This window comes from Paramormyrops kingsleyae, chromosome 8 (genome assembly GCF_048594095.1).
Source record: "Paramormyrops kingsleyae isolate MSU_618 chromosome 8, PKINGS_0.4, whole genome shotgun sequence".
Classification (NCBI taxonomy): domain Eukaryota; kingdom Metazoa; phylum Chordata; class Actinopteri; order Osteoglossiformes; family Mormyridae; genus Paramormyrops; species Paramormyrops kingsleyae.
In genome coordinates, this window is record NC_132804.1 from 18,880,273 (window position 1) to 18,894,179 (window position 13,907).

Genomic DNA, 13,907 nt, shown 5'->3' on the forward strand with positions numbered 1-13,907 from the left:
CCCCTGTCCAGCTGGTAAAGAGCCAAGAATGCATCACTGTTAACCCCCCCCCCCCCCCCCCCATTGTCGCTGGTTTGGTCAAGTGCCAGGTTTGCCGAAAAATACTAGGCTATTAAATTATTATTAATTTTTAATTAGCTTTTTGATGTTTCTGTTTCATCCACTGGAGCTGAATATATCTCCAGAACCTGCTGTGGTGTAGTTAATTGAGGATGAAGAACACTGCACCCGAATCCATGCTGACCTGGGAGTGAGGAGAACTAGGGTAGCCTCACTGTCCTTCACACGTACGGTGTGTTCAAACACATGCCTAGGAAGGTACTTTCCACTTTTCTGCAAGTGTAACATGGGGAACCAGGTCAATTCGTGACCTTCAGTGAGCCAAGATGGCAGACTCAGTATTTTGTCACCTTGTGTTTTGTTTGTATGTTTGTTTTCCCCTCATGTTTAGAAAATTTCATCAGGGTTTATTACGCAAAGGAAGCACTTCTGAGCAGCAGGAGCAAAACCCCCAGAAATTTGCATTTGAATATTATAAGCTAAGCAAAAAGCTTAACATTTCTGTCATGTATTTGTGTGCATTATGTATATCATAGAGTATGAATCCTGTCTGTCTTGTGTAGTGTTAAGTAAAGTTCAGTGTGGTGTGCCTAGGCTGAAATGGCAGTTGCGTGCAGCAAATCATTCCAGGAAACATTAAATGACAAAACTTACCACTCAGAAGAATTAATTTGCAATCGCGCAGCGCCTGGCTGTTTCTCAACATCCAATTCCTCCTGCGATACAGGCTCAGACGTATACGGTTGGAAGCCTAAGTTTACACTCCATGTTTCACCTCACCTGACGTGATCAATTTTGCTTCTGTGAGCCAACGCAGTGCCTCACTGTGAACCAGCCAGTCAGAGCAGAGCTCATGAATCCTCCAAATAACGGAAAACAGCCTGTTTCAAATGATAGGGTTGTAAAAAGCCCTGTGAAACCACTTCTGGCCATTTTCTGACCAAACCAAGTTCACATAACTTCCCCGTGTACAACAGAGAACAATGCATTCTGTGGCACCTTTTAGGTGTACTTATTCAGACCAATTCACCACGAGAAATCCCTGGCCGATAAAGTCTGATTCTAATTCTTTCAGATGGGGTTAAACTTTGGTTGCGGGGATCCGGGTAATTCGTTAGCCCCCACCAGAAGGCTTTTATGTAGATGGTATTTAATCAAAATGGAAATTTATACAACGTATCACCTATGAGTAAGTAATCCAGTTAATGTCCAGGGTTAAAAACTGACCTGGGAACATCAGTAAACCTACAGAAACAAGAGCTTTGCCCACATTGTTTTTCGTTTAAGCTCTTAGCCATGTACTGGTTGCCTTTATCATAGCATATGTAATGGCCGTGTGGATTGGTAGTGGCTAAGTGCAGTGATTCTTGTCCACTGTCAAACTGCAGACTGTAAGGCACAAACTCAACAGCTTTGGATAAATAATATATTGACGAAAATGCAAGCATATTGGAGCAATGAATTTTTATAGCTTTATTCTTGGCGGAGCTTGTCTTTTCCACAGGAATTTGTTCTGAGATGATGATGATTTAAAAAGCTATTTCCACAGAAGCTTCCCCCCTTTTTAGTGGCCAGACCACATTAAGGCCCCCGTGTTCGAGTCCTCCATCCATCCTCCCTGACTTTATTTTCTTCCTGACCATGGTTGTATAAACAAACCCCCCCCCCCCCTCCATCCGGCTTTGATTCCCCCCTCCCCGTTGCCGTGTTGCCAGCCTGTTCTCTGCACTCTGCTGAATCCCAGTGTTTTGATTATTTTGTGGAACCAGGATCCAGGGATATGTCGATCTGCTCCTTCCCAGGTCTGAGTGAGTGACTGTTTTGGCGGTAGAGGTGCAGGTGGTATGGTGGGTGGGGGGCATTAGACAAGGCCGAGTGCACTGCCTCCCCCATTCTCACCCAAGAGCTGAGGCAGCCCTGTGTGGGAGCAAGAGTCTAGCATTCATCACTTGACTTTTGTATTTCACTGCTATTACAAACATTTTCATCTGTTTATGGTATGATGTAGTTGATGTTATAAGCCCCTCTACAGCAGCACATGATAAAACAACTGTTTTTTTCTGTTTGTATGTGAAGGCCAGGGCCTTCGCGTGCAATCGCAGTGCAGTTTCCACAGTCTACACGATAAGTATTTGGAAAATGGCTGGAAATGAGATATGTGTCCGTCTGAAACCCAGCATCTGAGAGAGGAAAGGTGATGCCCTTCCGTTGAACTGTAAGCTAGGTTTCCACCTCGTAAGGTGAATCCAGTATCGATCACGTCCTTGAAAGGCCCGAGCATGACCCTACCTGTGAATCCTTGAACTGACACCCATCTTGCGAGTATTTCTGTCACTTCCTTTGGATGATTAACAGATAAGCAGATGGCGTCATACTTCAGGAGGTCATCAATCAAAACTGACAGTGTGCGTGTGGCTCTTTGGCTGCGCACTGCATCATAATGCTTGTCAATGGCGCAGCAAAATCCAGCCTGTCAGCAGTGACAACTGCAATCAGATTATCTCTGCCAGTGCTGATCTTGGGGCTTGTGACGATGTTGGGGTCTTGCTGTGATTTCCTGGACGTCCATGCCATTTGTTTCAGCAGAAGAGGAAAATCGGAAAAAATTGTTGGGGTTGGTTGTGTGCGAGACCGAATATACCAAGCTGTATGGCTTTATATATGTCTGTCAAGTAACTGAGTGAACCTGGTTTTTGGTCAGATTGCCGGTAAGCATTAAAGGACACAAAATCAGTCTTGATCTATTTATGCTTGGTTATGCTTGGATGTGCATCATGTGACTCCTCACATTAAAGGACCATCCATGTAGCTGATGGGATGCTGGTTTGTTATTCTGAAACTGCTGTGTAAAATGGGTGAAAAATGAGAAGGAAAACTGTGCCGGAGAAAAGTAATGTAAATGTGTGGCCCCCCGGGACCGTGACGTGTGAGCAGGGGGCCCGTGTTTGTCTATGTTTACCCAGCTGCTTGTGAAGCTTCTCTCCGCCGGTGTGTTTCTAGCGGCCCTGATCGGCTCGGGTCATGTGGGGGAATTTTGCGAGTTAAAACCAATAAACCTCAAATTTTTAAAACAAATGTGTGTATGTTTACATGTGTGTATTTCTGATTCTGATCCAATATGGACAAGCATGCCTTTCCTTTCTGGATATATACCAGCCTTGTGCTTCATGCTGCCTGAGACGAGCTCCAGGCCTCTGTGACCTCCCCCCTCCAGGACAGGTGGTATTAAACTGCACTCTCTCCATTTCCTGCTCCCAGCTCCGGACTCCCACCACCCTGCATAATCCGTACATACAAATAATTTGTTTGTTTGCAATTATGGAAAATGCAAACAACAATTTCTGTGTTTTTTTTCTTTTTTGAGATGGGTGCCCCCCGCCTTGTGCCCCTGTGCTTGCGAGGACAGGCACCAGGATCTGTCCGTATGGGTGAGAGGACATGCTGCTTGTGGACAAACTGCGTTTCGTGGTCGCCGTATCTTCCTCGAGGATCTGTTGACTAGAGGCTGGGAGCCAGTTGTAGGATTACAGGCAAATGAAGCGTGATGACAGGAAGCAGAGTTGGAGGGGGGGGGGGAACAAAGGCTGGTTTGCCACACCTGACCTGTCAATCGCATGGGGGTGGAGAACCCCAGCTGCCCTTTCTTTTGGTTGGTCTCGGTGATAAACGAGCGTCGAACGCTGGCTGTCATTTGGTTATTCAGTAGTTTTTATACTTGCCTGTTTCAGGGAAAATAGCTGTGAGGTTTGGGACATGTGCTGCTGCCTTTCTCACCAGTCTCCCGCCATGTGATGACTACTCGCTGAAACAAGGCTTATTTCCTGACCGGTTGCTTTGAAATCTGTACTAGCTTGGGGGGGGGGTTGAGACATGGCCAAAAGGGACAAAGTAATGTTTTTAAAATACCAGACCGCCTTTGTCATCCATGCTCCCGGTCCAGACTCCGATGCCAAAGAAAAGTCTAAGCGTGGTATATTATGATGTGGTGCGGGTAGTTTCGGCAGCGTAAGCATATCGGACATCTTCATGAAAGTATGGGACTGACCAGTCCCTTAGCCTCCACTTACATTTGTCACCAAGATGCCATCTGTTCCTGTCTTGAGCTTCTGCAATTATTACTGGCTCCAATGCACCAGATTAGTACATAAACATTGGCTTTGAGGCAAAACAAACTTAATCCCCAAGCTTTTAAACTGGAGTAACTTTCCATACAAACATTGCTCAGGTTTCCTACTTTGGAGTATTCTTACTTCTATACTGTATGTATGTATGTATGTATGTATGTATGTATGTGCACTATTGCTCAAAAGTTTGGAGTCATTGAGAAATTTCCCTGTTTTTGAAAGAAAATCACAATTTTAATTAAAATAACATTAAAATAATCCGATCAGTCTAGACATTGTTTATCTTGTAAATGATTAATAGCTGGTGTAGACTGATTTTTAACAGAATATCTACATAGAGGTACTAAGGGCCCATTTTCGGGATCCATCACTCCAATGGTCCAGCGGCACATTGTGTTGGCCAAGTTATCATGTAAAAAAGCTTATCCGTTATTATAGAAAACCTTTGTGCGATTATGTTAGCACAGCTGAAAACGGACGTGCTGTTGAAGGAAAGCAATAAAACTGGCCGCCTTTGGCCACTTGGGTATCTGGAGCATCAGAATTTGTTTGTTTGACTATGGTCTCAAATGGTCAGAAAGAAAGCTTTCTTCAGAAACTCATCGGTCTGTCGTTTTTGGTAAATGAAGGCTATTCCATGTGCAAAGTTAGCAATAAAATGAAAGTGTGGACTCCCTTCACAGAGTAGCGCAAACTTGCTCTAACCAGCATACAAAGAGAAGTGGTAGGCCCCGGGAAGATGAGAACATCAATCTCTAGTTTGAGAAACTCCACACAGGTCCTCAGCTGATGCTGGCCAATAAAAGGTTAAAATCCCCAAAAGAACACAACCATTGGCTGGAAGATGATATGGACCAATTTAATCTAAAATTTGAGTTCTTTGGATCATAGAAAAAACAATTTGTGGGACTCAGAACAAATGAAAAGGCGCTGGAGGAGTTCTTGAAGCCATCTGTCAAGCATGGTGCGGGAAATGTGGTGTTTTGGGGGTATTTATACTGGTAAAATGGGAAATGTTATACAGGTTAAAAGGAATCTTAAACGAGGAAGACTATGACTCTAACTTTTTGCGACACCTTGCTGCCATAGCCTGTGAATGGCGCTTGATTGGACCCAATCTCATCCCACGACGGGAAAATGACCCAAAGCACAGCTCCAAATTATACCAGACCTATTTAGAAGCAGTCAGTGCCCATCAAGCCAATCCAATTTGTGGGAGATAGGATGAAATTTCCACAGATGACCTCAGCAAATTGATAGCTAGAATGCCAAAGGCCTGCAAGGCTGTGATTGCTGCAGATGGAGGATTCTTTGATGAAAGCCAAGTTGAAAGCAAAAAAAAAAAATTTCAAGCAGAAATCATTTTTTCTATCCTTGTCAGTGTCTTGACTGTATTTTCTATTCACTTTGTATATTTGATAAATAAGTCAGTTTTCATGGAAAGAAAAATGTAATCAATATTGAATTATTTGAAGGAAAAGAGGTATATTTTAGGCTGTATTCATTATTAGAAGTATGGCAAATCGCAATGTATCGATGCGTTCCCAGTAAAACAGAACCTTTTTAACTTTTTAGGTAACCTCTTACCTAAAAACAAAAAGTAAAAAAAAAAAAAAAAAAAGTACTATACAGCAGTTGAACAGAATGGCTTCGTAATGCATATTTATACAAGCACATGCTAATTCTGCTAGCATTTAATGCTAACAAGACTGTAATTCTCAGACTTCCTAGCGGAAATTAACACACAGTGAATCACGATGTACACTGTGAACAGTAAATGTCTCTCTGGTTTTTTGGTTTTATACCTTTGCCAAGCTGACTCTTCAGCAGCGAAAAACCAGCCCGAGCAGGAACCTCACTGTGATTGGTCTCTCTCGGGGTACGGGCAGGAACCTCACTTCGATTGGTCTCTCTCGGGGTACGGGCAGGAACCTCACTGTGATTGGTCTCTCTCGGGGGATGGGCAGGAACCTCCCTGTGATTGGTCTCTCTCGGGGTACGGGCAGGAACCTCCCTGTGATTGGTCTCTCTCAGGGGACGGGCAGGAACCTCCCTGTGATTGGTCTCTCTCGGGGGACGGGCAGGAACCTCCCTGTGATTGGTCTCTCTCGGGGTATGGCTCAGGTATGGCTTGGTTTCTGTATGCCAGTGGAAAAGCGCCAAAATTTTTCACGCTTTGCCCCCTACCATCCAAGTTATAGATGTTTGTCACATGGTTTTTGTTTTAGCCCGTCCCTGGGCATTTTCGTGCTCTTCTCTGGCAGGATACATCTAGTGTGAACCTTTCGCATTGTGATTTTTGTTCGTTGACTGTGGTTGACATGCCGTGATAACTTGAGCCAAGTCATGCCGGAATGTGACTATGTAAGATGTCACAATATTCCCTATCACCTGTGGCTCTCCTGAAAGCATCAACCAAAAAAAACTAGTGAGGTCACTCAGACTGCTAACCCATTTCCCTTTCGGAAAAGGTGACTTTCTTTCAGAACTCGGAAAAGTGATGGTAGCCATGAGAAGCAGTGTAATCAGATCAGTTAATTCAGTTTTCCCTTATTTATTTATTTCTCTTGAGTAATGTGCTGTTTTAATGCGGGGGTTGGGGCTCTGCTGAGAACCTTGAGTAAGAGAATTTACTTTCCCTCAAGGTGAGCTGCTGCCTGGTGTCCCTGCTCGCTATCTCACGTCAAGCGGCTGTCACTATTTATTATTTCATCCGTCCGTTTTTCCCGTAAGTGCTCATCTAGGGCAGGGTCATGGTGAGCTTGGATACTATCCTGGCAAGCACAGCGCACAAGAACATGCTGGACAGGTGTCAGCGTATCACAGGAGATGCGTTCACACCTATTAATGAACTGGTGGGTATAGAGAGAGTCCGTTGACTGAGGGTTGGTGTTTGGAGCTCTGCGCATGGAGTTTGCATGTGGTCTTTGTGCTTACGTCGGTTTTTTCTCTCTTAGTTGCTTGTGGTATGAGATTGTGTGTGTGACCTGAGTTTGACCTGAATCCCATCTAGGGTGTGTTGTGTCTGTGCTGTCTGCAGTTCACTCACTCTGACCCTATACTGCAGTGGGTCCCAATCCGGTCCTTGGGGACCCGCAGACAATGTGTGTTTTTACCGGAAGCTGGGCGAGAGCAAAAATGTGGACTGTCTGGTAGGGGACTCGGAGGGCACACAAATGTGGACCTACTGTGGCTCCCCGTGGACCGGATTGGGAGTCGCTGCTATATTGGAGGGGGGTGATGGAGAACTGTGTGTTTTAATTGCTACACTTTTCATTGAAACATGCGCTAATGGTTTTCCTTGGCTTTTTAAACATATAATCTTCTGTCGATAATACTCAAATGGCAACATTGTTTCGGGGCTATAGTGGTTGCTCTTGTACTGTTATGCAGAATTTCTACTGTTTTGAAGAGTGTTGTGTTTATTTGATCTAAGCAAATTCTAGTGAAGGAATCGAATGTGTCAGCATGCTGTGAATCGTATATGTTATCTATTGTTATGTATTATATCGTTAAGTTAAAATCAAATGTACAGTGCTAGTGACAGGGTGGATCCTTATAGTAGCCGTTTTTGTGGCCCTTTGGAAAGAGAGTAAAAACCGGCCTCATCTGTAGGTCAGCAGACTGGCACAGCTGTTTAAAACTTTAGTGTTGGGGGCAGTGGGGGGGGGTACTGGAATTCGTGCGTGCTTTTTAAAAATGGGAAGTATTCTGGAAATGGCAATGAAGAGACAAATCTGTAGCAACATGGAATTACAAACATCAGCAAACCTCAGTATTCCTGGAACATTTCATAAAAAAAATTTGATTATACGCAATGGGGGTGAGCTTCCGGCATTTTTTTTTATTGATTTCAAGTTTTTTCTCTTCCTGATTTTGAAAAAAGAAAATAGAAACAGGTTTGGGATACATGGAGCCACTTTCCTGTGAGATGACAGCATGCTGCTGTCGTGTTAAAGCGCTGTGCGTGTTTTTGACATATGCCCATCCAGTCAGTAATGCACACCGTCACCTGTATTTGCGCAGCCTAACCGCAAAGGCTGCGCAGTCAGCCTTTGTCTCCCGCCCCCAACCCAAGCCAAGCCCCTGGGGATTTCATACAAATGAGACCACACCGATCTGATGGAAGCACCACTGACGGATAATAAATCCAGTGTTTGCCATTTGCACAAGTAGGAGTACATGTACCTTGGGATTCTTCTCTTCACTGAGCCACACTATCCATAGTTTGGGGCTCATGGCACAGAGTCAGTTAACGTGCCACACCCCTGGAGCAGGGGGTTAAAGGTCTTCCTCACGGACCTACAGACATGTGACTGTTCTGCCGAGGCTGAGATTAAATCGACACACTTCCAAGCACGGGCGCGGAGACTTGGCCTGCTCGGCTGCTCGTCACCTGTCGTGTGTGATGTTCCCGTCTCCGGTAGTGGTGCCGTTGATGCCCCAGCTCCAGTCTGTCCAGGTAAATGCTGTTGATGAATTGCAGTGGCCATTTTGTCTGCATACAAAGAGCATCACAGCGGATCCTTTGTCTGGGTCACACTCAATCATGTCACCCTTTTGTCCTCCTCCTGAGGGTGCCCTCTGCTGTCCAATAGGATCTGCCCCCTATCCCGTAAAATTAACGAAGGCGACGTAACGAGTCATCTTGAATTTGACAGATGTGATGGACCCTAAATCATTCCACCCTTCCTCCGCAGCTTCTGTTGACTGGGAGTTTTAAGGGCGGGGGCGGGGGGGGGGGGAACCAGATGCTTTACAAACAAAAGGCACCTTTTGAGACGAGTGTTATTTCACTTATCCTAATCATTGTGGGAAACATAATTATGTCCCTAAAGCCAGTGATCTGTGTACACGTTTGTCAGTTGACTGTGTCACCCATGGCCCATCTGATGAGTGTGCAGTAATTCAAACTCCTGTGACTCGCTCTGGCCCCCGTCCAGATGGCGGTGAGGAGGACGATTACTGGGATGTTGAATAGATGGGGGGGGGGGAGATGCGGATTCCGAAAGGACGGCTGAACGAACCAGACAACAGCCAGAGAAAGTGGCAGGGGGGGGTGAAGGAGGGTAGGGGGGTTGCAAATTAAACTGTTCACTGAAAGGCTTTTAGCTTGTGCAGAGAGGGGATGGAACAGGTGTATAAGATGGATGAGTGGAGTGATGGAGACACGTTAAGACTGTTAAATGGTTACAAATGGGCAGATGACTCCCCCACGGCCTGGAGCTATAATTGACCCATAGTAATGTGCATGTGGTGTTAGCGGCCGTCCGCAGCCCAGTCAGCCGGGGGTTTAGTGTAAATGACTGTTTTATGGTCTCCTGTGGAATGACAACCCTGTTGGAATTAAATTGTGGCATATTTCTGTCATTCTCTCTTATATTTCTCTGAATCTGCCCTGCTGTTTATCCCAGTTAAATTTTTTTAAATCAACCCCCCCCCCCCCCCCCCAAATTCATAGAATAAATAATTCAACGTCATATTTTAAGCTCCACAGATCACTCACCCCCCAGTTCAGATTGAACATTGACACTTCTTGGTTCACTAAGCTGTCTCAATCAATTGGCCTCATTGATTCTTCTTCACGGTTGAATGGGGTGGGGGGAGGGGGGAGTGGTTATATGTACTGGAGGCAGATTAGAAAAATGCTATTAGCGTTTCCCTTTGGGCTGTAATCCATATTTCCCAGTGAGAGGCCTTTGTAACTCTGAAAACAGTACAGCCATGATCTTGGATCTTCAGCTCTGCTCATGTGGACATTTGTGGTGACCTCTAGGTAGACCTCTCTCCCCAATGCGGACCCCAAACTAGGGGGCGACTCTCCAGGTTCTCCCCGTATTGAGATGGGAGCTCCGTTCCTGCTCTCCAGACTCACTCTGTCTGACCTTAATGATGGTCATGTGGAGGACGGATGAAGGGGACTCCGCCCCCGTCCCTTCGTGGACATGCTCATGCCCTTCGTTTTATGAGCTGGGCTGCAGATATAGCAGAGTGCTTTTATAACTCCGCATCTTCAGTTAGATGTGGCCTTTTGCAGTAACTGATAGGACTTGGTGCACTTATATTGCAACACAGAATTTGTAAGTGAAATCAGTAATCATTTCCACATATTATTCGGGAATGTATAATTCTAAAAATAAAATAATCTCTTGCAAAGGTGTGTGCGCGTGTGTGGTTTCATTACTTATTGCTTTTGGTTTTTATTAATAATTTGGTGTAATTTCAGATTTAAGCCTGGTGCCTAAGTAGCATTGAGAAGTGTCCTCGTAAACAAGATGCCCACCCACCTCCGCAGTGTTTCGCACTACATCGGGAGCTGAATCAATCTGAACAAAAAAGATCTGATGAAAGATACAGGTTGTTTTACAAAATCAGGGAGTTAAGCTGTGGGTGCGTGGGTGCGTGCGCGCGTGATCTGAGTCACATATGCTCTTCAGTGAACTCTGCTGAAGGAAAAGTTAATTACACCTGGGAGTATCCCGGAATCCAAGGTTGGCGTGACCTTGCAGAGACGTTAATAGATGGGATAAAATGATTCCCCTCCCCCTCGACCGCGGTATTCCGGGGTGTGACGGCTTGGACGCTGTTGCTACGTGTCCTCTCCATCATCTTGATCTTTGGGGAATGGGGTGTTTGCAGAGGCTTGAGCTCTGAGCTCTACCACCAGACGCTGCGTTTCTGCTCTGGGTCCTGCCCTCTCTGCTGGCACCCTGCCATGACTTTGCTTGACTTGACAGTACTGAGACCTTTCGCACTTTTGTCCCAGTAAATAAGGAGGTGACGGGGGGGCTGTTTCCACACGTGGATGCATTTGTGCATTTCTGTAAGTGTTTGGGATCTGGATTAACAGATTCCTTCTGGCTTGGTGGGGTTTACATAAGCATTCTCAGGGGGAATCAGACTACTTTCTAAAAAGTACATTAATTAAAATAAAGATTAAGATGGACTTCATTGATCCCAGGGGGATGTTCTTGTGCATATAGCAAGGAGAATGTAGTGCACAGACGGACGTACATTAGTGCAAAATGGACGGACAGGCAAAACGGGCAAAGTACAAAGACTGTACACATACTGCAAACAAGTAAACATGGTGCAAACTAATTTTAAAAAATACATTACACAAATGGAACATCCTGGAAAAAACGAATATTGTAATAATACAAAAATACATATCTGAAGATAAGTAATAAATTAGCAGATGGTATATACTGTATGCCATGGATAGTACCAGGCTTTCGATGGAAGGGTGAGACTGAGGATTTTTTGCAGTGGATGATGTCGGCAGGTGCTCTCATGGGGGGTATGGGGGGCAATAGGGGGCTTCCCTGTTATCTGGTGAAATGACTGTACCTTCAACCAGAAAGAGGGCTTGGGGGGAACAGGACGTTCTGTGTGCTCATGTGGATAATCCCCCCCCCCCCTCAATGTGTCCCCGATTTTTTTATTTTCTTCCCTCTAACAGAGGGGGAAGTGTTCTGAGGCACTGGGTCTCCATGGAACAGGCTTGCACAAAAAAAAAAAACAACTTTCCCCTGTCTTTCGTCCGGAGCAGAGAGGGTTAAACCGTCAGGACGTTGCTGTCGTGTAGTTTGTTCTACCACAAGTGCTGATGGAGATACATTCTCCAAGTACAGAGAAGCAGGGTGCTTCTCAGATGGGGGGGGGTTTCAGGATCAGTGTGTGTTGTGTTTGTTAATCCAGGAATTTTCTGCTTGCTACACTAAGGAGGTTTGTGGAGAATTCTCCCCCAGCTTATTCATGTAGGAATTTGTGCGCTGCATGCTCCATCCCGCATGTGATGTGACTATGGGTGGTGTGTCTCATCCCCCCCCCCCCCATATCAAATCCTTCCATAGTGATCTGATGGCAGATGATGACTAATGGATGCATCATTTCAGGTTGTGCCAACCTCCGCCCCCCCCCCCCCCCCTAAAAAAGCTGGGCCATGTAAAAAGTGAGGAATACATCAGATTAGTCTAAAGGCACTCTGTCGTATTATAAGATGGGGGGGGGGCATTGACAGGTCTCTCTCTTGTTGTGGCATAACAGTTATAATCAGCCCTAATGTGTCTTTGTCAAACTGACCTAGATTCTGCCTTACACTAGGAAACATTGCTGGTCTGGCAGTGGGGAAATTGGCACTGGGGATTGACATTGCATCTGTCCCTTAAGTGTACAATAGACTTTATTAATCTTGTTTGCAGTGTCTGTAGATTGAAGGTTACCACTATACTGAAGCTATAGTTTATATATAAACGAAGAGACAGATGAGGTGATTCAGGCTGGAGTCCCCATGAATATATCTATACCTGCTGGTCTTTTTTTCTGGTAAAGGCTATCGTATAACTAACCTATGCTAACAAAGACCATCTTTGTGTATATGTCCTGCAGAAGACTCCAGAGCCCCTTACTAAGGCTTCGATTTTTTTCCCCCCCTCTGTGTTTCCTTTAGAACTGTGAGAGGACAGAGAGCATCTTGTGTGTGGAGGGGACTCACAAGAGAGTAGCAGGCGATGACCAGACGTGGTGTGTGTGTGTGTAATTATAACCCTGCTTCCATCTTAAACGGCCCACGCATAAGGGCTGGAGATTTATGGGGGTGCTGATCTAGGCGCCCACATGGTAGCTGATTACGTATCACTAGGTAAGGTTTATAGCAGGTATGAACAAGCTGACTTTTGTGGTCCTTTTGTTGAATTAAGCTCTACATTTAAGGAAATGGAGCTGACAGGCTTCTTGTTCCCTAAGGCGGTGCTTAGCATTTAACTTTATTTATTTTTTAAAAAGTTAATGAAAACCGAACATGAAATCCTTTGATTCTGCGCCAAGGTTTATTGCTTTATACTTTCCATTTAATTTGTATAATATAAATGCTGAATCATGGAAGTCCAGTGTCAGTTGGAATGTAGGGCAAATGAAGTTAGTTAGGGGTCGAGGAGGCATCTTGTGTAGCTGAACAAAAAGCTCTGAGGTAATACATGGCATGAACATCAATACCTGTCCATGAATACATGCTGTGGACCAGTGTGGCTTCTGCTACTCATCTCATCCATCTTGTAGATTTTTAGGATAACTGTATCCTTGGGCAGTGGTACTGCTCCGAGATGGATCTGGTGAGTCAGTCGGTGAGGCATACGGGATGATCCAGGTGTTCTCCTGTTTTGCTGTCGCCTTGGTGATGGAAAAAGCTCAGTCATGCCTTCTGATACTTCATATCCCCTTTGCCTTGTTCTGTTGACCACCAGTCTGCGATTATTGATGTCTCACGTAAAACTTTTACCCGGAACCAAGGCCTGCTGTTGATCAGCCCCTCACCACTTAAAACACTAAGTTGATTCCTAAGGGCTGCCTTTCTTTGCAGGTACAGTTAATAAAACAGCAAATGGTTTGACTATAACTGCTGTCCAGCAACAGGCTTTAAGCCCTTGCAGTGAGGGCTGACTTTACGGCTCTTGTGCAGACCTACAGCTGCAAAAATATTAGTTGAAAGGTTTCTTTTTGATTCCCTATCAGATGTTAAATAGATGTCTGTAGTTTTTAGGCATTTAAGTGTTCTTGGGTTTGTCTTCATTTCATATTTTCCATTTTCAGTCTCTTTAAACTATATATTTTTATAGTAGAGATGCAATATAGCAGTTAATATAACGGTATTGGTCAATGTTCATTAAAAATCACGACATCGGGATTCTTCCAATGTGTCGAACTTGGTCAGTTTTTTTATTG

General features: G+C 44.9%; 1 protein-coding gene across 6 annotated transcripts in view; it reads left to right on the top strand.

Annotated features, from left to right (window-relative positions):
• plxnb1b (plexin b1b) overlaps positions 1 to 13,907 on the top strand; it is a 61,080-nt gene that overhangs the window by 13,882 nt on the left and 33,291 nt on the right. Inside the window, exon 1 of one of the 6 annotated variants that reach the window (XM_072715416.1) lies at positions 7,938 to 8,646. The exons of 3 other annotated variants lie outside the window; for them this stretch is intronic. The gene's annotated coding sequence lies outside the window, so the exon portion shown is untranslated. Of the gene's footprint in view, positions 1 to 7,937; positions 8,647 to 12,689; positions 12,711 to 12,747; positions 12,829 to 13,907 lie in introns of those variants that run through there. 2 more of the 6 variants (XM_072715413.1, XM_072715417.1) reach the window with 2 other exon arrangements.